The sequence below is a fragment of the Arachis stenosperma genome, chromosome 4, assembly GCF_014773155.1.
Source record: "Arachis stenosperma cultivar V10309 chromosome 4, arast.V10309.gnm1.PFL2, whole genome shotgun sequence".
NCBI lineage: Eukaryota > Viridiplantae > Streptophyta > Magnoliopsida > Fabales > Fabaceae > Arachis > Arachis stenosperma.
In genome coordinates this window covers 31,539,843-31,564,590 of record NC_080380.1, presented here as the reverse complement: position 1 = coordinate 31,564,590, position 24,748 = coordinate 31,539,843, and the positions used below count along the sequence as shown (strand labels likewise).

The 24,748-nt window shown below is 39.8% G+C and overlaps 1 non-coding gene across 1 annotated transcript; it reads right to left on the bottom strand.

The window, feature by feature from the left end:
• Positions 1–15,474: 15,474 nt before the first annotated feature.
• LOC130977795 (small nucleolar RNA R71) lies at positions 15,475–15,582 on the bottom strand. Its single transcript, XR_009085471.1, has one exon. It is a non-coding gene; the product is annotated as a small nucleolar RNA R71 (small nucleolar RNA).
• Positions 15,583–24,748: the final 9,166 nt, after the last annotated feature.

The window sequence follows — 24,748 nt, the reverse complement described above, 5'->3', positions numbered from 1 at the left end:
ATATATAGGAGTATTTTTGAACTATAGAGAAGCTTGGCACTTTGGAGAACTACCCTCTGTATATTTACTTTTCTACATTTTCTAGCTAAGCATGTATTCTTTTCTTCCATTTTCCATTTTCAGAGCTATGAACAACTAAACCCCTTTCATTGGGTTAGGGAGCTCTGTTGTAATTTGATGGATCAATTATAGTTTTCATTCTTCTTCTTCCTTCTCTTATCTTAATTTACTAGAAAGCTTTCGATCTTAATTCAATTGGTTAGTTGTCTTGGAAAAGAAACTTTCCATAATTGAATCTCCTCTAAGCCTTGGAAAAGGGATGAGGAGATCATGCTAGAAATGCTTTCTCATGTTGGACCAAATTGGGGTCTGGGCGGATATAGTGACATGTAATCCTCCCAACACTTTGATTTGGAAATACATGTGGTATAATCTGTGACCATACTTCATCTCTTCCCATGAGCAATTAAATCAAAAAATTGGGCAATTGTTCAAGCTTGGAGAGATTGGGTTGCCAAGGAATTGGAATCCAATCACTTAAGATTACCAAGGAGATCAATAGATGCTTTGATTGAGGAAGAGATGAAAATGAATTTGATCCGGAGAATACAACATCTCCTAAGCCCAATGAATTTCCCATCTCTGATCTTACCCGTTCTCTTTACTTTCTGCCATTTATTTCCATGTTCATCTCCCCGATTCCCCATTTAAGATTCTGCACTTTATTTTCTGCAATTTACTTTCCCGCCATTTAATTTTCTGCAATATCAACTACACTCTATTTAGCTCAACTAGCATATTCTTCCAACTAAAGTTGCTTGACCAATCAATCCCTGTGGGATTCCACCTCACTCTATTGTGAGTTTTTACTTGACGACAATTCGGTATACTTGCCGAAGGCAAATTTGTTGAGAGACAAGTTTTTGTGCATCAAGTTTATGGCGCCGTTGCTGGGGATTGATTTTGTATCAACAATGATTAAGTTGGAAGTTCACTTGATTAAGCATTTTTTTTAATTTGTTTGTTTACTTTATCTAGTCATTTACCTTCAAGTTTATTCAGTTTCTCCCTCATCCCCTATACCCTCTCTGTTTTCTTTCTTTCTTTATTATTATTTACAATTCTGCTCACTAACCCACTAACTGTTTGATAATTTGCACCACTCACACTAACAATCACTCTAACAAGAATAATTATTTCATTTTATTTCTTGCTGTGTGCTCTGTTAGTTGTATGGCAGGGAGAAGAAGTGAAGCTTCAACTTCCTTTGATTCAGAACCTGAGAGGACTCTCTGGAGATTAAGGAGGGAAGCAAGAGGGAAAAGAGTTGTTGGTGTTGAGGAAGAGAAAGAATATTTTGAAACAAACATGGAGGAGAATTCGGAAAATAATCATGAAGGAAAAGCTCACAACCATGCCAGAGAAGGCCCTGCAAATCATGCTGGGCAAGAGAGGAGAGTTCTAGGCTCTTACATCAATCCAAATCCAAGAAACTGTGGAAGTAGCATCCAAAAGCACACCATACATGCCAACAACTTTGAATTAAAACCCCAGCTCATCACCCTTGTTCAGAAAAATTGCTCATTTGGAGGAAGTGCCCAAGATGACCCCAATCAACATCTAACCACCTTCCTGAGAATATGTGACACTGTGAAGTCTAATGGAGTCCACCCGGATGTCTATAGCTGCTTTTGTTCCCTTTTTCACTCAGGGACAAAGCATCCAAATGGTTGGAGTCCTTTTCGAATGAGAGCTTAACAAATTAGGAAGATGTGATGAACAAATTTTTGGCAAGATTCTACCCTCGTCAGAGAATTAACAGGCTGAGAGCTAAGGTGCAAACTTTCAGGCAACAAGATGATAAGACTCTCTATGAGGCATGGGAGAGATTCAAGGACTTAACAAGAAGATGCCCACCAGACATGTTCAATGAATGGGTTCAACTTCATATTTTCTATGAAGGTCTTTCTTATGAGTCAAAGAAGGTTGTAGACCATTCATCAGGGGGCTCTCTAAACAAGAAGAAAACCATTGAAGAAGCCATAGATGTCATTGAAACGGTAGCTGAGAATGACTACTTTTATGCTTCTGAAAGAAGCAACACTCGAGGAGTAATGGAGCTGAACCAAATGGATGCATTGCTGGCTCAAAATAAGATGATCACCAAGTAGCTAGCAGATCTCACCAAGAAGGTGGAAGAAAACCAAGTTGCAACAGTCATCACTTTATCACCAACTCAAGAAGGAGTGAATGCAGAGGAAAAAGGTGACTGGGAACAAGCCAATTATGTTGGAAACTCACCCAGACAAATCCTGATCCATACTCCAAAACTTACAATTCTGGATGGATAAATCATCCTAACTTTGGGTGGGGAAATCAACAAGACCAAGGCCAAGACCAGAGACGCCACAACCACAATTCCAACGACAATACAACTCACCAACATCCCTCACAGAGATCCTATCAACAACCACCTAATCCCAACCCACCATCACTAACTGAGGATAGACTTTCCAAGATTGAGACTCTACTTGAAGACATATGTAAATAAGTCCAAGACAACAAGGTGTTTAAGGATGAAGTGTGAGCTAATATCAAGAACCAAGGGGAAACCATCAAGAGACTGGAGTCCCAAGTAGGGTACCTATCTCAACAGTTTCCCAAACCCACTGATGGTTTTTCCAGTGACACAGAGAAGAATCCAAGAGGAGAAGCAAAGAAAGTAAGGTAGAAAGAATGCAAGATGATCACCACAAGTGATGAGAGGAGTGTGGAGGAAGTAGACACACAAACAGAACACCTCCAAGACAGTCCAAAGAAAAATCATGAAGAAAGAAACCATGCATCCCAACCCACACATAGGGGGGAGCTAAAGAAAGGGGAGATCCTGAACCCATATGCACCCTTTCCCCAAAGGCTCAAAGGTGGTGTAGCAAGGAGAATGTATTCAAGATTCCTCGACGTGTTTGCATCTCTTGATGTAAATATACCATTCATTAAAGCCCTTCAGCAAATGCCCTCCTACATCAAATACATAACGGAGCTTCTGGCCAAAAAGAGTTCATTGAAGGGTGGACAAACAATAAAGATGAACAGGGAGTGCAGTCCCCTCATTCAAACAGAGCCACCTACAAAGAAGAAGGATCCAGGGAGTTTTCACATTCCCTGTGCTATATGAGAGACAATGATTGAGAAGGGGCTCTGTAACCTGGGAGCAAGTATCAACCTAATGCCTCTATCCCTCATGAAAAAGCTTCAAATCAATGAGCTAACATCCACAGATGTAATCATCAAATTGGCTGACAAAACTCAAAAGCAGGCAATAGGAGTGGTTGAAAATGTGTTAGTGAAGGTTGGGAATTACTTCATGCCCATAGACTTTGTTATCCTGGAAATGGAAGAGAATCCCATCCATCCAATCATCCTGGGAAGGCCATTCTTAGCCACAGCCAGGGCACTTATAGATGTGGAGCGAGGAGAGCTAGTATTGAGGATACACGATGAACAGCTCACCTTCAGTGTTTTCAAACCCTCACAAGCTGATCATGATAACAAAAAGTCAGAGGAAGAGCACAATAAAGGGTTGATAGAAGAGGCAAGCATGGGAGCATAAATACCACACCTGAAAATCCCCATTGGTGACAACCAATGTGATCAGAAGGAGCAACACCCAAGTGTAATTCAAAAGGAACCAGACCCACCAAAGTCATATGAGGCAAGCAACAAAACTTTCCCCAAAGAGAAAAACACAAGTAGCAAAGTGACATCAAGGGACACAAGAAAAAAAAGTCCCAAGGGGATGGAAAAACAAGAAAATTCCTACAAAAGATTTTTCTCCAGGAGATGAAGTGGTCTCTGCCTACTTTCCATCTATACCGCCTCATCTCCCCCACTATTCCATCTCAGCTGCCTCCAGTATACACCATCAACAAAATCTTGTCCTTAAAACATGTGGAACTTCTTAACAAAGCCAATGGAAACAGGTTCACTGCAAGAGGAAAAGATTTGAAGCACTACCAGCCACCCTGACAAAGGCCAAACGACAAGCTAATGACGCTAAAGAAGCGCTTCATGGGAGGCAACCCATGTTCTATACCCTCTCTCTTTAATCTCTAATAGTAGTAATAAAGCAAAGTTCATGGATTCTAAATCAACTTCGACAAACAATATAAGAATCCCTACATGCAACATATAGTACATGATAAGTTTGGTGTTCAAGGCACACCAAGAGGGCTTGACCACACTTCATGATATGAGATTCTTTTCGAATCTTGTTGCACCATATGATCACAAACAAGTTTGGTGTTACCAACATTGCATGCATGGGAAATTAATTGGTTGGTTGATTTGCATCCATGAAAAGCATTTAGTAATTTAAAAAAAAAGGATTTAATAGTAGCTATTTCATACTTTTTTCCCACCAAAAATTCAATTGACTTTTTGCATTCCCTTTTGTCTTGTATAGGAAATCAAAAAGGGTATTGGTGGTACTTGATAGGACAATCAAATAAGGGAGATTCGGCCACTATACCAAGAGAACTACACACTTGTCTTCAAGGGGAGTATCTTGGGAAGTGTTGCCATGCAACATTGGGAGTTGGATAGCCTTGGAGACCGAACCAAGACCCTCATAAAAGAGGTGATCCTTATGCTCATCCAATGCCAAGCCCCAACCGTCCATCATTAAGCAACACCATCAATTCACACCCTTCAATCATTTACCATTCTCCTATATAAACCCCTTCACTCAACAGCCTTCTATCTCTCTTCCTTCTCTCGAACACACACACTCCATTCTCCACCAAAAGTTTCATACACACTCTCCTAGCCATGTCTTGTGAGCAACAAACATATCAACCATCCTGCATGGCATCATCAAGCTCCAAGAGGCGAAAAGGGATGGAACCTATAAAGCAGCCTCCTTTTGATGAAAAGAAATTTAGAACCTTTTACCATGCACTACAATTTGGGTGGATGGCTGATAAAGAAGTCATATACGAGTTAGGCTTTCAAGTCACAAAAACTGAGTGCCCTAAAATCACAGAGAAGGTGGAAAAACATCGATGGGAGCTCCTTACCGATCTGATTACAAGGGTGAACGCAACTCTGGTAAGAGAGTTTTATGCAAATGCGGTTAGACATGATAAGTCAGATGAATCCTATACAAGTTTCGTGAGAGGGGTAATGGTGGATTTTAGTCCCATGAGCATCATGAGGGTGCTAAAGCTGCGAACCATACCCTTTACAGAAGAGAGCTATCACTCAAGAATAGACAACAACCCCGACCACGACCAGATTTTGAAAGATATCTGTGTGCAGGGAGCGGATTGGGACAGAGACCCCATGGGAAGCCCAGATTTATAAAAAGAGGAGACCTCCTTTCTGAGGCTAAGGGGTGGTTCAAAATTGTAAGGAGATCCATCCTCCCAGCCGGAAACAACTCAGAGGTAAACCTTAAGAGAGCAACAATGGTGCAATGCATAACGAATGGAGGAGAAATCAAGGTCCATGAACTCATAGCCCAAGGTATTCGGAAGTTTGCTGAGAAGAGTGATTCTGGAGGAAGGTTAGGCTACCCCAGCACTATTCTCTGTCTTTGCAACAAAGCTGGGGTGGTGTTCGAAGATGGAAACCCCGAATAGATAAAAGTTGACCTTCCAATTATTTTTCGTCGGATGCATGCTGCTGCACCTCCCCTACCTCAACGAAGACTAAGAAAGAGGCCAGCCCATCGAGCTGAGGAAGGACAACATCCACAGGAGCAAGCTCCAACCACCTTAGACATGCACCAAGTACAAGAGGCTATTAATACCTTATCAAGGCAATACATGGAAAATCAAGGGGCACAGAAGGAGCTTCAAATGCAAATAATGGACCGCCAAGAAGAATCACTCTTTAGATGGATGAATCAACAAGGAGAGTGGCAAAAACAATTGATGAAGCAGCAATCGGAACAAGGGAGACAGTGGAGTGAATCCTTCCATAACTTGAACCAAAAGCAAGATCAACAACAAGAAGCCATCCAAAAGCTAATCAACATCCAAGCACATCAAGGTGCACACATTCATGAGATGCATCAGAAACAAAGAGAACAGGCAGATCTTTTCGATGAATACAGAGCATTTTCGGAAGGCGTTTATATGAGTGAGACAGGATACCATGTAAACACCCAAGCCAGGCTCGGGTACTTAGTCAGACAACTGCCTGTATTACACACTGGGATCACAAGATATGAGGACGTAAAGGATGAATTAGCACGAGTGGAACGAGAAAGGGCTGAAAAAAGTCATGAATCAGTAAGGAAGGCACTGGAAGATTGGAAAATAGCCAGAATGAATCGGATGAAAGGAAGCACAAGTGGACATAAAGAAGACAAGGAAGCAGAAGAGCATAGGCATCCCCATGAGTAAAAGGTGGTGGAGTCCCTTCTTGGTCTATCTTTCAAACTTTAAATAAGAAAAATCATGTATGAAATAGAACATGCCTCCATGAGTAGTTTAGGATTTTCAATTCTGCATTTAAGGTTTTCATTGCTTAGGTCTATGCTTACTAAGCTTAATGTCCCTAGTTTTCACCTTCATCTTGCTTATATGTATGCTTGTCCTTTAAGCCAATCAAAAAGAAAATGTTATGAAAAGAACAAGAGTAGAGTTATCTTGTGAAGTGAATTTTGAATGTTTGTGGTTGGGTGATTAATTAGCTAAGTTGGTTCACCAACAAGGTAGGAAGGCAACTATCTATCCTGAATCCTATGCTTGAAACACATCCTATGAGACTAACCAAATAATGAAATCCCAATAAGAAAAGAGAAAGAGCAATAAAAGTGAAAAAGAAAGAAAAACAATAAGAAATAATGTTAGGCACCAAGGGTTTGAATATTGAGGCATGTGTCTGTGGTGTTCATGTGCAAAGGATATGCTTGGATGAATAAGCTCTTAGGGTGCCTTATCACCTGGTAACTTGGGTTAACTAATCCAGGATTATCAACTGAAAGTCCAATATTAAGAGTAACCTTTGCTACAGAACACTTAGCAACCCAAAGAGGTGCTGGACACCAAGGACTCAAGAAAGAAAAATAACAAACCATATGCCTGTGGTGTGTATGTATGGGGAAAGAGACTTGAGGGAGTAAGTCCTTAGGGGTGCCTTAACACCTAGCACCTTGAACCAACTGGTTCGGGAGTATTGGCTGAAAGCTTATCCTAAAGAGTCGCCCTCTTACAGAGCAATTAGCCAAAAAAAAAAGGAATGCAATAAATCATGAAAGGGAAAGGAGGATCAATAATTAGGAAGTCTCAAAGGATGCAATCAAACAAGTGTGCAAGGGCATGATAAAGGCCTGAAACCCAGTAAAGGAATGAACCTAAGTTGCTATGCATGAAACCCCATAAACCAGGAATTTGACTTCTATTATAATTGTTTGTTCATCTTGTTCTTTCATTCATTCTTCCTATATTTCAGTACTTGCTTAGGGACAAGCAAGCTTTAAGTTTGGTGTTGTGATGCCAGGGCATCTAGGCCAATTTCACTGACCTTTTCTTTACTGTTTTAGGGTAGTTTCAGGCATTTTCTTAGTAAATAAGGCAAGTTTTGAATGAAAATACACTTACACCTTGATTCAAGCAACTATTGTAAATTTTACATGAATTCATGAGGATTTTACAAGGATTGAATGACAATTTGATGATGCATAATCTCATGACCTGGGCTAGAGCTTTGATGCACTTTATTTGCTTGGTTTCAGGACAAAAAAAGCAAGGAAGAACCACGTTAGTAGCCACATTAATCTAATTAACGTGACCACTAACGTGGAATGGGAATGAGCTTGCAACGTTAATGAGAAAAGTGGTCGACAATAACGCTTGTGAAGCCATCATAAGCCCACGTTAATTGCCACGTTAACTACATTAACGTGGTAGTTAACGTAGGGATAGAGGGAGCTCCAGCATTAGTGGTAAACGTGAACACCACTAACGCTCCAAAAGTTGGCAATTGGCCACGTTAAGAGTCACGTTAACTTAGTTAACGTGAACTCTAACGTGGAAGGGAAGACAATGCCAACGTTAGTGACACTCACCTTTGTCACTAACGTTGGATCAAGGCAACATTGCCCACGTTAGTGGTCACGTTAAAACCACTAACGTGAAAGTTAACGTGGAGCTAAGATTGATGAGCCAACGTTAGTGACACTCACCTTTGTCACTAACGTTGGAGATGGCATTCACTACCACGTTAGAGGCCACATTAACCTAGTTAACGAGAACTCTAACATGGGGAGGAGGGACGTTTGGAGCGTTAGTAACAAAGGTAAGTGTCACTAAAGCTCTCGAAGCTAGGCATGCCCACGTTAAGAGTCACGTTAGTTATACTAACGTGAACTCTAACGTAGGAAAAGAGGGGCATAAGGCAACGTTATTAGAAAAGTGATTCCCAATAACGCTTGCGAATGATCATAAGGTAACGTTAGTGGTCACGTTACTACCACTAACATTGAAGTTAACGTGGACTATTTTGGGGTTGGAACATTAGTGAAAAAGGTGATTGCCACTAACGTTCTCGAACCCACATTTTCACTTAACGTTAACATCACTAACGCCCATGCCTAACTCACACTTTTCTGTAAGCTGAGCCCACTAAAGAGTGTAACTGCTTCAACTTAAGATCTAAGGCCCACATTCAAGGCTTGAAAAACTCACTGGAAGATCAAGAAGAGTAATATATATAGGAGTAGTTTTGAACTATAGAGAAACTTGGCACTTTGGAGAAATACCCTCTGTATATTTACTTTTCTGCATTTTCTAGCTAAGCATGTATTCTTTTCTGCCATTTTCCATTTCCAGAGCTATGAACAAATGAACCCCTTTCATTGGGTTAGGGAGCTCTGTTGTAATTTGATGGATCAATTATAGTTTTCATTCTTCTTCTTCCTTCTCTTCTATTGATTTACTAGAAAGCTTTCGATCTTAATTCAATTGGTTAGTTGTCTTGGAAAAGAAACTCTCCATAATTGGATCTCCTCTAAGCCTTGAAAAAGGGATGAGGAGATCATGCTAGAAATGCTTTCTCATTTTGGACCAAATTGGGGTTTGGGCGGATATAGTGACATGTAATCCTCCCAACACTTTGATTTGGAAATACATGTGGTATAATCCGTGACCATACTTCATCTCTTCCCATGAGCAATTAAATCAAGGAATTGGGCAATTGTTCAAGCTTAGAGAGATTGGGTTGCCAAGGAATTGGAATCCAATCACTTAAGATTGTCAAGGAGATCAATAGATGCTTTGATTGAGGAAAAGATGAAAATGAATTTGATCCGGAGAATACAACATCTCCTAAGCCCAATGAATTTTCCATCTCTGATCTTACCCATTCTCTTTACTTTCTGCCATTTATTTCCATGTTCGTCTCCCTGATTCGCCATTTAAGATTCTGCACTTTATTTTCTGCAATTTACTTTCCCGCCATTTAATTTCCTGCAACATCAACTACACTCTGTTTAGCTCAACTAGCATATTCTTCCAACTAAAGTTGCTTAACTAATCAATCCCTGTGGGATTCAACCTCACTCTATTGTGAGTTTTTACTTGACGACAATTCAGTATACTTGCCGAAGGAAAATTTGTTGAGAGACAAGTTTTCGTGCATCAGATATCACTTGTCGGTATATAAATGTCAACTCGCACAAGCTTTCGGATGTAGCTTTTCTGCCACACCAGGGATATGATGCCATGCACACTCTCATACTTAACCCAAGAATATAGTGCCTGGCACACTTGCATGCTTAACCCAAGAATATAGTACCTGACAGACTCTTGTAGTAGAAAAGGTTATCAATCATCATTCTACCCAGGGATATAGTTCCCTGCACAGTATCGTACTTAACACAAGGATATAGTGCCTGGCACACTCTCAATATTCAACAAATTCATCATTTCTTTATGAGTCCTCAACTCATCATAACCATCATCAGTTTAACATTTTCTCAAATTTACCCTCAACTATCATCACCTCTCAAGTCCTCTTAGTCATCCCCAATATAGTATTCCACCCGCTCACCCACAACTTCAGAAACCTAAACCTCTGTCTTCTAAACTCATAACCATAAATACCCTTTTTTATTTCACTTATTGTGTTCTCCCTTGATTCAAAGTCTAAATACTAGCAAAAAGATTTTAAATAAGTGTTACGGAAGTTTGCAAGCTTGCTGGACAGGTAAAATGGTTAAAAATTAGGTTTTCATTGAAAAATAGTGCAGTGTGCGTACGCATAGTGGTGTGCGTATGCACACAAAGTAAAATGTGCTATTTTGAGTGCACACACACATACGTAAGAACGCCCTCAACAGAAAGCACTTCCCAGCATGCGTGTACGCATGATGTTGTGCATACGCACGACTTGCAAATTTCACAGAGTTCGTGTGCGCACTAGAGTGTGCGAACGCTCTCAACTGTAGGCATATCTCTATGTATGCGTGCGCACCAGAGTGTACGTGCGCACACAAACCAAAACTCACAATTTCTGCAATATCACAAAAATCAAATTTTTTACACCAACTTCCAACGATTATATCTCTTTCTACAAAATTCTGATTTCCACAAAATTTATACCATTTTAAGACTCTTTGAATTATCTTTAGTTTGATAAAAGTTCAATCAATTTCAAAAACTATAGCTCAAGATATGATCCGCCAAGGTTGGCATAAAACCAAATGATTCACAGCCCAACAATATCAAAACTACTCAAAAGTTCATACCAAGCATTCCTTAACCATATCAATAATTTAATGATCTAAACCATTTAATACTCACCTCATCCAACTCTAAATTCAACCTAATTCACACAAAAACTCATAAATTCCATCATTATTCAATTATACAACATCCAACTTTTAATATCCCAATTTATCAACTCCTTCAACACTTATCAATCCAAGCATCAATTTATCATCATCAAAATTTATCACCACTCATCATAATCATATTCAACAATATCAAGACTCACCATTCATTACCAACAATATCAATATTCATCATCAATCATCAACAATATCAACAAACCCTCATCAACAACAATAAATCACAACATTCATCATCAACCTCTATTGTCATTAAATACCAACAATCAACATTGATAATATCATATATTCCACATCCCAAAACTCTATATTGTCATTACCACCATACAACTTGTCTTCAAACATCAAAATTACATACAATTAAGCATACACTCAAACATTCAATCCTATCTTAAGATCAACTAGCCTAAGGTTCACGAAACAATATATATTACATAAAGAAAACCAAAACCATACCTTGGCCGATTTTCAAAATGTACCAAACACCAAAACCAAGCCACCAAGCTCGATCCAAAAGCCTCAAACCAACTCCAACAAACACCAAAACTTAATCTAACATCATACAACATACTAACATCAAACCTAGGATTCACAAAAACAACTAAACACAAGGGTTCAGTGAGACATTACCTTACTCAATGAGATTAGGAGCAAAATCCAACAATATTTCAATGCTAGATTACCCCTAAACAAACAAAATCACAAAATCTACTCAAAAACTAAATATAAAAACGTGAAATCACTTAGGGAAGAAAACCGGAGCTAGAGAAAGAGTTTTTTCCAACAAAACTTTTTTAGAAATAACGGGCTTGGCGAGAGCGACACGTGGCCGCAAACGACTTGTCAATCGGAGCTCCATAGCTCAAGTTATGGTCACCGGAAGTTGATTGTGAATAGTCACCAAAACCTTTGCTCTCTTCTCTCTCAAAGCTGCGCCCCTTTCTTGTTTCCAAGGTTAAAATAAGCTGAAAGCTCATTAAACATGCATATATATGTTGGGCCTTGGGCTCGGTTTAGGTCCAGTCCAACTTGTTAGTGTTTTAGGTCTATTTGGTCCAACTTTGGGCCAAAATCTTAAGATTAGTGCCCGGTTTTACATTCTAAATTATTTTTGTCCTTTCAAAATAATAAATTAAATTTTCAAAATTTTATTTTTTCAAAATACGCAGTACCGAACAGATTAGAGCCGATACTGCCGGCTTAAGCACCGGTACGCATTTTTACAAAGATTTTCCGTAAAAGATATATTTTCCCACTCAAAAAAATTTATTGAATTCAAATTTTACCTTTTTAGTTTCAAAAGAACACTTCTATATTTTAGAGCCTATTCCATGAAATTAAAAATTATTATTTTATTAAAACGGTTATTCCGGTCCTTACACTGATGATAGGATAGAGGGTCAAGAAACTTACCAAATTGAGGACCCAACTCCTTTGAGAATAGTGGTTGATACCGGTGAGCCAATCACCCTTAGGTCTTCTGTTATAGATGATGACATCATTAACCTTGGACTAGATGTCGACGCACTTTCACTAGAAGACGGGGTCAATGGCGACAAAGAAGAGGAAGACAAGATTGATGATAATTAGAAAACTACTTTGGAAGATGATGAGCGGATAATTTATACGCTTTTTGGCATTGTTTTTAGTATGTTTTTAGTATGTTTTAGTTAGTTTTTATTATTTTTTATTAGTTTTTATTTAAAATTCACTTTTTTGGACTTTACTATGAGATTGTGTGTTTTTCTGTGATTTCAGGTATTTTCTGGCTGAAATTGAGGGACCTGAGCAAAAATCTGATTCAGAGGCTAAAAAGAACTGCAGATGCTGTTGGATTCTGACCTCCCTGCACTCAAAGTGGATTTTCTGGAGTTACAGAAGCCTAATTGGTGCGTTCTTAACTGCGTTGGAAAGTAGACATCCTGGGCTTTCCAGCAATGTATAATAGTTTATACTTTTCCCGAGATTTGATGGCCCAAACAGGCGTTCCAAGTCAGCTCAAGAATTCTAGCGTTTAACGCCGGAACTGGCACAAGAATGGGAGTTAAACGCCCAAACTGGCACAAAAGCTGGCGTTTAACTCCAAGAAAAGTCTCTTCACATGAAAGCTTCAATGCTCAGCCCAAGCACACACCAAGTAGGCCCGAAAGTAGATTTTTATGTCATTTACTCATCTTTGTAAACCCTAGGCTACTAGTTATCTACAAATAGGACCTTTTGCTATTGTATTTTCATCTTTTGATCATTTTAGATCTTAGGATCATCTTTGGACGTCTAGTTCTTAGATTATGGGAGGCTGGCCATTCGGCCATGCCTAGACCTTGTTCTTATGTATTTTCAACGGTGGAGTTTCTACACACCATAGATTAAGGTGTGGAGCTCTGCTGTACCTCAAGTATCAATGCAATTACTATTGTTCTTCTATTCAATTCAGCCTATTCTTGTTCTAAGATATTCATTTGCACCCAAGAACATGATGAATGTGATGATTATGTGACGCTCATCATCATTCTCACTTATGAATGCGTGCCTGACAACCACTCCCGTTCTACAAGCAAACAAGGCTTGAATGTTTATCTCTTGGATTCTTTAATCGGAATCTTCGTGGTATAAGCTAGAATTGATGGCAGCATTCAAGAGAATCCGGAAGGTCTAAACCTTGTCTGTGGTATTCTGAGTAGGATTCAAGGATTGAATGACTGTGACGAGCTTCAAACTCGCGATTGTAGGGCGTTAGTGACAGATGCAAAAGAATCACTGGATTCTATTCCGACATGATCGAGAACCGACAGCTGAATAGCCGTGCTGTGACAGAGTGCGTTGAACATTTTCACTGAGAGGACGGGACTGTAGCCATTGACAACGGTGATACCCAACATACAGCTTGCCATGGAAAGGAGTTAGAAGGATTGGATGAAGACAGTAGGAAAGCAGAGAGACAGAAGGGACAAAGCATCTCCATACGCTTATCTGAAATTCTCACCAACGAATTACATAAGTATCTCTATCATTGTTTTATGTTTTATTCATATATCCTCCATAACCATTTGAGTCTGCCTGACTGAGATTTACAAGGTGACCATAGCTTGCTTCATACCAACAATCTCCGTAGGTTCGACCCTTACTCGCGTAAGGTTTATTACTTGGACGACCCAGTGCACTTGCTAGTTAGTTGTGCGAAGTTGTGATAAAGAGTTGAGATTGCAATTGAGCGTACCATGTTGATGGCGCCATTGATGATCACAATTTCGTGCACCAAGTTTTTGGCGCCGTTGCCGGGGATTGTTTGAGTTTGGACAACTGACGGTTCATCTTGTTGCTTAGCTTAGGTATTTTTCTTCAGAGTTCTTAAGAATGAATTCTAGTGTTTCAAGGTGATGTTCTTATCATCACCAAAGCTGATTGATTCTCATCAATTTAGCTCTTGAATGTAATGTCCTGCTGAAGCTTGGCTAGCCATGTCTAATTTCTTTAGACTAAAGCTTTAGACTAACATTGCATGATTCCTGGAATTCTCATTAAGAATTTTGATATCTTTATTTTCTTTTCGCTAGAAATTATGTTGCCTTTTCTGTTGAGAAAGGTTTAATGTCTAAATCATATCTTTCTTGTTAGCCAAGTCATTAATTTTCAAAATCAAATCTTTTTAAATTGTTTTTCAAATCATATCTTCTCAATCATATCTTTTTAAAACTATATCTTTTCAATCATATCTTCTTAATCACATCTTTTTCAAAATAGTTTTCAATCATATCTTTTTGATTTCTACTTTCAAAAATCTTTTTCAAAAATCACTTTATCTCTTTTCCAACTTAGTCTTCAAAAATCAAATACTATTTTTTCAAAATTTTTTAATTAATTCACTTTAATTTTCGAAAATTTCTTCCCCTCTTTTCACATCCTTCTATTTATGGACTAACACTCCTCCTTAATGCACAATTCGAACTCCATCTTTCTTGATAAGTTCGAATTTTCTACTTCTTCCTTCTATTTTTCTTTTCCTCTGACACCTCAAGGAATCTCTATACTGTGACATAGAGGATTCCATATTTTCTTGATCTCTTATCTTTCATATGAGTAGGAGCAAAGACAAAAGCATTCTTGTTGAGGCTGACCCTGAACCTGAAAAGACCTTGAAGAGAAAGCTAAGAGAAGCTAAAGCACTACTCTCTGTAGAGGACCTAACAGAAATCTTCAAACAAGAAGAAACCATGGCAGCCGAAAACAACAACAATGCCAATAATGCAAGGAAGGTGCTGGGTGACTTTACTGCACCTACTCCCGACTTCTATGGGAGAAGCATCTCTATCCCTGCCATTGGAGAAAACAACTTTGAGCTTAAGCCTCAATTAGTTTCTCTAATGCAACAGAATTGCAAGTTCCATGGACTTCCATTGGAAGATCCTCATCAGTTTTTAGCTGAATTCTTACAAATCTGTGACACTATCAAGACTAATGGGGTTGACTCTGAGGTCTACAGACTTATGCTATTCCCTTTTGCTGTATGAGACAGAGCTAGGATATGGTTGGACTCACAACCTAAAGAAAGCCTGAACTCTTGGGAAAAGCTAGTCAATGCTTTCTTGGCAAAGTTCTTTCCACCTCAAAAATTGAGTAAGCTTAGAGTGGAAGTCCAAACCTTCAGACAGAAGGAAGGTGAATCCCTCTATGAAGCTTGGGAAAGATACAAACAATTGATCAGAAAGTGTCCTTCTGACATGCTTTCTGAATGGAGCATCATAGGTATCTTCTATCATGGTCTGGCTGAACTGTCCAAGATGTCATTGGATAGCTCTGCTGGAGGATCTCTTCATCTGAAGAAGACGCCTACAGAAGCTCAAAAACTCATTAAAATGGTTACAAATAACCAATTCATGTACACTTCTGAAGGAATCTTGTAAACAATGGGGCGAATTAGAAGAAAGGAGTTCTTGAGATTGATACTCTGAATGCCATATTGGCTCAGAACAAAATATTGACTCAGCAAGTCAATATGATTTCTCAAAGTCTGTCTGGAATGCAAGCTGCACCAGGCAGTACTAAGGATGCTTCATCTGAAGAAGAAGCTTATGATCCTGAGAACCCTTCAATGGAAGAGGTGAATTACATAGGAGAATTCTATGAAAACACCTATAATCCTTCATGGAGAAATCATCCAAATCTCTCATAGAAGGATCAACAGAGACCTCAACAAGGTTTCAACAATAATAATGGTGGAAGAAACAGGTTTGGCAATGGCAAGCCTTTTCCATCATCTTCTCAGCAACAGACAGAGAATTTTAAGCAGAGCCACTCTGACTTAGCAACCATGGTCTCTGATCTAATCAAAACCACTCAAAGTTTCATGACTGAAATAAGGTCCTCCATCAGAAACTTGGAGGCACAAGTGGGTCAGCTGAGTAAGAAAGTTACTGAACTCCCTCCTAGTACTCTTCCAAGCAATACAGAAGAGAATCCAAAAGGAGAGTGTAAGGCCATTAACGTGACCCACATGGCCGAACTTGGAGAGGAGGAGGAGGCAGTGATCGCCACTGAGGAAGACCTCAATGGATGTCCACTGGCCTCCAATGAGTTCCCTAATGAGGAACCATGGGAATTTGAGGCTCATAATGAGACCATAGAGATTCCATTGGATTTACTTCTGTCATTCATGAGCTCGGATGAGTATTCTTCCTCTGAAGAGGATGAAGATATCACTGAAGAGCAAGTTGCTAAATACCTTGGAGCAATCATGAAGCTAAATGACAAGTTATTTGGTAATGAGACTTGGGAGAATGAACCCCCTTTGCTCACCGAAGAACTGGATGACTTGACTGGGCAGAGATTACCTCAAAAGAGACAGGACCCTGGAAGGTTCTCAATACCTTGTACCATAGGCACCATGACCTTTAAGAAGGCTCTGTGTGACTTAGGGTCAAGTATAAACCTCATGCCTCTCTCTGTAACGGAGAAGCTAGGGATCTTTGAGGTGCAAGCTGCAAGAATCTCACTAGAAATGGCAGACAACTCAAGAAAACAAGCTTATGGACTTGTAGAGGATGTTCTGGTAAAGGTTGAATACCATTACATCCCTGCTGATTTCATAGTCCTAGAGACTGGGAAGTGCATGGATGAATCCATCATCCTTAGGAGACCCTTCCTAGCCACAGCAAAGGCTGTGATTGATGTTGACAGAGGAAAATTGATCATTCAAGTGAATGAAGAATTCTTTGTGTTTAAAGCTCAAGGATATCCCTCTGTTACCATGGAGAGGAAGCATGAAGAGCTTCTCTCAAAACAGAGTCAAACAGAGCCCCCACACTCAAACTCTAAGTCTGGTGTTGGGAGGCCACAACCAACTTCTAAGTTTGATATTGAAACCCCACAGTCAAACTCTAAGTTTGGTGTTGGGAGGTTCCAACATTGCTCTGAGTATCTGTAAAGCTCCATGAGAGCCCACTGTCAAGCTACTAACATTAAAGAAGCGCTTGTTGGGAGGCAACCCAATGTTATATTTATCTATTTTCCTTTGTTATTTTATGTTTTATGTAGGTTGATGATCATGGAAAGTCACAAAATCAATTGAAAAAGCAAAAATAGAATGAAAAAACAGAAAGAAAAACAGCACACCCTGGAGAAAAACCTTGCTGGCATTTAAACGCCAGTAATGGCAGCAAATGGGCATTTAACGCCCAGTCTAGCACCATTCTGGGCGTTTAACGCCAGAAAAGGGCACCAGACTAGCGTTAAACGCCAGGAAAGGGCAAGAAGCTGGCGTTAAACGCCAGAAATGAGCACCAGCCCGGCGTTTAACGCCAGAATTGGCATAAAGAGCATTTCTGCTTGCCACTTGGTGCAGGGATGAATTTTCCTTGACACCTCAGGATCTGTGGACCCCACAGGATCCCCACCTACCCCACCACTCTCTCTCTTCTTCACCCATTCACCAATCACCTCAACACCTCTTCCTCAAAAACCCCTTACCTATCATATCCTACCATTCTCTTCACCACTCACATCCATCCTTCATAAAACCCCACCTACCTTACCATTCAAATTCAAACCACTTTCCCTCCCAAACCCACCCATACATGACCGAACCCTACCCCCCTCTCCACTCCTATATAAACCCATCTTCACCACCTCATTTTCACACAACCTAAACACTACTTCTCTCCCTTTGGCCGAACCACAAAGCCACCTCCATCTCCTTCATTTCTTCTTCTTTTACTCTCTTCTTTCTTCTTTTGCTCGAGGACGAGCAAACCTTCTAAGTTTGGTATGGTAAAAGCATTGCTTTTTGTTTTTCCATAACCATTTATGGCACCTAAGGCCGGAGAAACCTCTAGAAAGAGGAAAGGGAAGGCAAAAGCTTCCACCTCTGAATCATAGGAGATGGAGAGATTCATCTCAAGAGTACATCAAGACCACTTCTATAAAGTTGTGGCCATTCAGAAGGTGATCCCCGAGGTCCCTTTCAAACTCAAAAAGAGTGAATATCCGGAGATCCAACATGAGATCCAAAGAAGAGGTTGGGAAGTTCTTACCAACCCCATTCAACAAGTCGGAATCTTAATGGTTCAAGAGTTCTATGCCAATGCATGGATCACCAAGAACCATGATCAAAGTGTGAACCCGGACCCAAAGAATTGGCTTACAATGGTTCGGGGGAAATGCTTAGATTTTAGTCCAGAAAATATAAGGTTGGCATTCAATTTGCCCTATGATGCAAGGAGATGAACACCCTTACACTAGAAGGGTCAACTTTGATCAAAGGTTGGACCAAGTCCTCATAGACATTTGTGAAGAGGGCGCTCAATGGAAGAGAGATTCAAGAGGGAAGCTGGTTCAACTGAGAAGGCATGACCTCAAGCCCATGGCTAGGGGATGGTTGGAGTTTATCCAACGCTCAATCATTTCCACTAGCAACCGGTCCGAAGTTACTATAGACCGGGCTATCATGATTCATAGCATCATGATTGGAGAGGAAGTAGAAGTTCATGAGGTTATAGCCCAAGAACTTTATAAGGTGGCGGACAAGTCCTCTACCTTGGCAAGGTTAGCCTTTCCTCATCTTATTTGTCACCTCTGTTATTCAGTTGGAATTGACATAGAGGGAGACATCCTCATTGATGAGGACAAGCCCATCACTAAGAAAAGGATGGAGCAAACAAGAGATCCCACTCATCATGAAATCCCTGAGATACCTCAAGGGATGCACTTTCCTCCACAAAACTATTGGGAGTAAATTAACACCTCCCTAGGAGAATTGAGTTCCAACATGGGACAACTAAGGGTGGAGCACCAAGAACATTCCATCCTCCTCCATGAAATTAGAGAAGATCAAAGAATCATGAGAGAGGAGCAACAAAGACAAGGAAGAGACATTGAGGAGCTCAAGCACTCCATAAGATCTTCAAGAGGAAGAACAAGCCGCCATCACTAAGGTGGACCCGTTCTTTAATCTCCTTGTTCTTTATTTTCCTGTTTTTTGAATTTTCATGCTTATGTTTATCTATGTTTGTGTCTTATGATCATTAGTGTCTTAGTGTCTATGCCTTAAAGTTATGAACGTCCTATGAATCCATCACCTTTCTTAAATGAAAAATGTTCTTAATTGAAAAAGAGAAGAATTGCATGAATTTTGAATTTTATAACAGATTAATTATTTTGATGTGGTGGCAATACTTTTGTTTTCTGAATGTATGCTTGAACAGTGCATATGTCTTTTGAATTTGTTGTTCATGAATGTTAGCTCTTTAAAGAATGATGAAAAAGGAGACATGTTACTGAGGATTTGAAAAATCATAAAAATGATTCTTGAAGCAAGAAAAAGCAGTGAATACAAAAAAAAAGAGAAAAATAAAAAAAAGAAGAGAAAAAAAAGAAAAAGAAAAAAATAAAGTTGTGATCCAAGGCAAAAAGAGTGTGCTTAAGAACCCTGGACACCTCTAATTGGGGACTCTAGCAAAGCTGAGTCACAATCTGAAAAGGTTCACCCAGTTATGTGTATGTGGCATGTATGTATCCAGTGGTAATACTGGAAGACAGAGTGCTTTAGGCCACAGCCAAGACTCATAAAGTAGCTATGTTCAAGAATCATCATACTTAACTAGGAGAATCAATAACACTATCTGGATTCTAAGTTCCTATAGAAGCCAATCATTCTGAATTTCAAAGGATAAAGTGAGACGCCAAAACTGTTCAGAGGCAAAAAGCTAAAAGCCCCGCTCATCTAATTAATACTGATCTTCATAGATGTTTTTGGAATTCATTGCATATTCTCTTCTCTTTATCTTATTTGATTTTCAGTTGCTTAGGGACAAGCAACAATTTAAGTTTGGTGTTGTGATGAGCGGATAATTTATACGCTTTTTGGCATTGTTTTTAGTATGTTTTTAGTATGTTTTAGTTAGTTTTTATTATATTTTTATTAGTTTTTATTTAAAATTCGCTTTTCTGGACTTTACTATGAGTTTGTGTGTTTTTCTGTGATTTCAGGTATTTTCTGGCTGAAATTGAGGGACCTGAGCAAAAATCTGATTCAGAGGCTAAAAAGGACTGCAGATGCTATTGGATTCTGACCTCCCTGCACTCAAAGTGGATTTTCTGGAGCTATAGAAGCCCAATTGATGCGTTCTTAACTGCGTTGGAAAGTAGACATCCTGGGCTTTCCAGCAATGTATAATAGTCTATACTTTTCTTGAGATTTGATGGCCCAAACAGGCGTTCCAAGTCAGCTCAAGAATTCTGGCGTTTAACGCCGAAACTGGCACAAGAATGGGAGTTAAACGCCCAAACTGGCACAAAAGCTGGCGTTTAACTCCAAGAAAAGTCTCTACACATGAAAGCTTCAATGCTCAGCCCAAGCACACACCAAGTGGGCCCGGAAGTGGATTTTTATTTCATTTACTCATCTTTGTAAATCCTAGGCTACCAGTTATCTACAAATAGGACCTTTTGCTATTGTATTTTCATCTTTTGATCATTTTTAGATCCTAGGATCATCTTTGGATGTCTAGTTCTTAGATTATGGGAGGCTGGCCATTCGGCCATGCCTAGACCTTGTTCTTATGTATTTTCAACGGTGGAGTTTCTATACACCATAAATTAAGGTGTGGAGCTCTGCTGTACCTCGAGTATCAATGCAATTACTATTGTTCTTCTATTCAATTCAGCCTATTCTTGTTCTAAGAAATTCATTTGCACCCAAGAACATGATGAATGTGATGATTATGTGACGCTCATCATCATTCTCACTTATGAACGCGTGCTTGACAACCACTCCCGTTCTACAAGCAAACAAGGCTTGAATGTTTATCTCTTGGATTCTTTAATCGGAATCTTCGTGGTATAAGCTAGAATTGATGGTGGCATTCAAGAGAATCCGGAAGTTCTAAACCTTGTCTGTGGTATTCTGAGTAGGATTCAAGGATTGAATGACTGTGACGAGCTTCAAACTCGCGATTGCGGGGCATTAGTGACAGACGCAAAAGAATCACTGGATTCTATTCCGACATGATCGAGAACCGACAGCTGAATAGCCGTGCTGTGACAGAGCGCGTTGAACATTTTCACTGAGAGGACGGGACTGTAGCCATTGACAACGGTGATGCCCAACATACAGCTTGCCATGGAAAGGAGTAAGAAGGATTGGATGAAGACAGTAGGAAAGTAGAGAGACGGAAGGGACAAAGCATCTCCATACGCTTATCTGAAATTCTCACCAATGAATTACATAAGTATCTCTATTTTTTTTTTATGTTTTATTCATATATCCTCCATAACCATTTGAGTCTGCCTGACTGAGATTTACAAGGTGACCATAGCTTGCTTCATACTAACAATCTCCGTGGGATCGACCCTTACTCGCGTAAGGTTTATTACTTGGACGACCCAGTGCACTTGCTGGTTAGTTGTGCGAAGTTGTGATAAAGAGTTGAGATTGCAATTGAGCGTACCATGTTGATGGCGCCATTGATGATCATAATTTCGTGCACCAGAAGAGGAGGATGGTGAACCAAAAGAAGAAGAGGAAGAAGATGATGACTCTGATTAGGGTTAATGTAAACATAGTTCTGTGATATGTATTTCGTTAAGATACTGTGCGCATTTGTAATATATATTTCAGTGAATAAACATAGTTCTGTGAATGTTATATAGTTAAAATTATTTCAGATATTTCACTTACCATCAGTCAATTTGTAATTTATATTTTTTGTACTAGGGATTCAGGTTTAAAAGAATATTTTAATAGTTAATTATCAGGGTACATTAGATAATATTGGCAAAAGATAACTAAAAAAAAGATGCTTTGATCAGAATTGTGATGCATGAGCATCTTTCTCATCTTTTTCTAGTGAATTTGTATTTAAATTGTTAAGTTTAATCAAGAATTAATTGTCTTTTAGCCACTATGGATGCCACTTTGAGTCTTGTGCAATTCTGTTTATTTTAGGTAGCATTCAACTCGATTTGATGGAGTTTCTGCAACACAAAAATTAAAGAAGATGACAGCGAGGAGCAACGCGTGTGCGTACCTGACGCGTGCACGTGATTTGGAGCATTCCATGGCGACGTGATGAGCGGATAATTTATACGCTTTTTGGCATTGTTTTTAGGTAGTTTTTAGTAAGTTCAAGCTACTTTTAGGGATGTTTTCCTTAGTTTTTATGTTAAATTCACATTTCTGGACTTTACAATGAGTTTGTGTGTTTTTCTGTGATTTCAGGAAAATTCTGACTGAAATTGAGGGATTTGAGCAAAACTCTGATAAAGGCTGACAAAAGGACTGCTGATGCTGTTGGAATCTGACCTCCCTGCACTCAAAATGGATTTTCTGGAGCTACAGAACTCCAAATGGCGCGCTCTCAACGGCGTTGGAAAGTAGACATCCAGGGCTTTCCAGCAATATATAATAGTCCATACTTTATTCGGAAATTGACGACGTAACTTGGCGTTGAACGCCAAGTACATGCTGCTGTCTGGAGTTAAACGCCAGAAAAATGTCATGATCCAGAGTTGAACGCCCAAAACACGTCATAACTCGGAGTTCAACTCCAAGAGGAGCCTCAGCTCGTGGATTGATCAAGCTCAGCCCAAACATACACCAAGTGGGCCCCGGAAGTGGATTTATGCATCAATTACTTACTCATGTAAACCCTAGGAGCTAGTTTATTATAAATAGAACATTTAACTATTGTATTAGATGTCTTTGATCATTCGGTCTTGTGACCACATGGGGGCTGGCCATTCGGCCATGCCTGAACCTTTTACTTATGTATTTTCAATGGTGGAGTTTCTGCACACCATAGATTAAGGGTGTGGAGCTCTGCTGTACCTCAAGTATTAATGCAATTCTATTTTCTTTTATTCAATTCTATCTTATTCTTATTCCAAGATATTCATTCGCACCCAAGAACATGATGAATGTGATGATTATATGACCCTCATTATCATTCTCACTTATGAACGCTCATGATTGACAACCACTTCCGTTCTACATGCAACAGAGCTTGAATGTGTATCTCTTAGATTCCCCAACAGAATCTTCGTGGTATAAGCTAGATAGATGGCGGCATTTATGAGGATCCGGAAAGTCTCACCTTGTCTGTGGTATTCCGAGTAGGATCCTGGGAATCCGGAAAGTCTCACCTTGTCTGTGGTATTCCGAGTAGGATTCCGGTAATGAATGACTGTGACGTGCTTCAGACTCGCAAGTGCTGGGCGTTAGTGACAAACGCAAAAGAATCAAGGGATTCTATTCCAGTAGGCGCGGGAACCAACCAGTGATTAGCCGTGCTATGACAGAGCGCATGAGCGTAGTTTTCACTGCGAGGATGGGATGTAGCCTTCGGCCAGGTGATGCCTCCAGATGATTAGCCATGCGAGTGACAGCCGCAGAGGACCATTTTCCCGAGAGGATTGAAAGTAGCCATCGTCGAACGGTGAACCCCTATACACAGCTTGCCATGGAAAGGAGTAAGAAGGATTGAGTTGAAGCAGGAGGATAGCAGGCGTCCTTGAGCATACAGTATCTCCATATGCTTATCTGAAATTCCCACCAATGAATCTGCATAAATATTCTATCCCTTTTATTATTTCTTCTTTTTATATAATTTTCGAAACCATAAACAATTTTAATCTGCCTAACTGAGATTTACAAGGTGACCATAGCTTGCTTCATACCAACAATCTCTGTGGGATCGACCCTTACTCGCGTAAGGTTTATTACTTGGACGACCCAGTACACTTGCTGGTTAGTTGAACGGAGTTGTGTTCACTCGTGCCAATTTCAAATTCCATAATTTTACAAGGAGTGCAACTTAAAGAATAAGGATCACAATTTTGTCCACCACGATGCGTGCGCGTGCCAGATGCGTACGCATGAAAAGCGAAGTTGCACAGCGATGCGTGCTCGTAACTGACGCGTACGCGTGACACGTAGAATAGACCATTGACGCTTACGCGTGACTGACACGTACGCGTGACTGACGCGTACACGTGACATGCGCGACATGCAGAGAATGCAGAAAATGCTGGGGGCAATTTCTGGGCCCCATTTTGGCACTCAAGTAAGGCGCAGCTCTCTGCCAAGTTAGGTGCGGATCTAGTGAAGCCAAGTGGTCCCCACGTTACAAGATGTGGATTATTTAATTGATTCTGATTCAAATTTGAATTTGAAAAGAGGAAAAGATATTATCTTACTTTTAGATATTAGATTTTAAATTAATTAGGATTAGTTATAAAAAGGAGAAACGTTTCTTCTTTAGGGGGATTCAGGGGGATTCCATTAGGGAATTCTATACCAATTTACATTCCGTACTCTACAATCTTGATTTTCACTCTTTTTCCATGAGCAACTAAACCTCCACTGTTAAGGTTAGGAGCTCTATCTATTGTATGGATTGA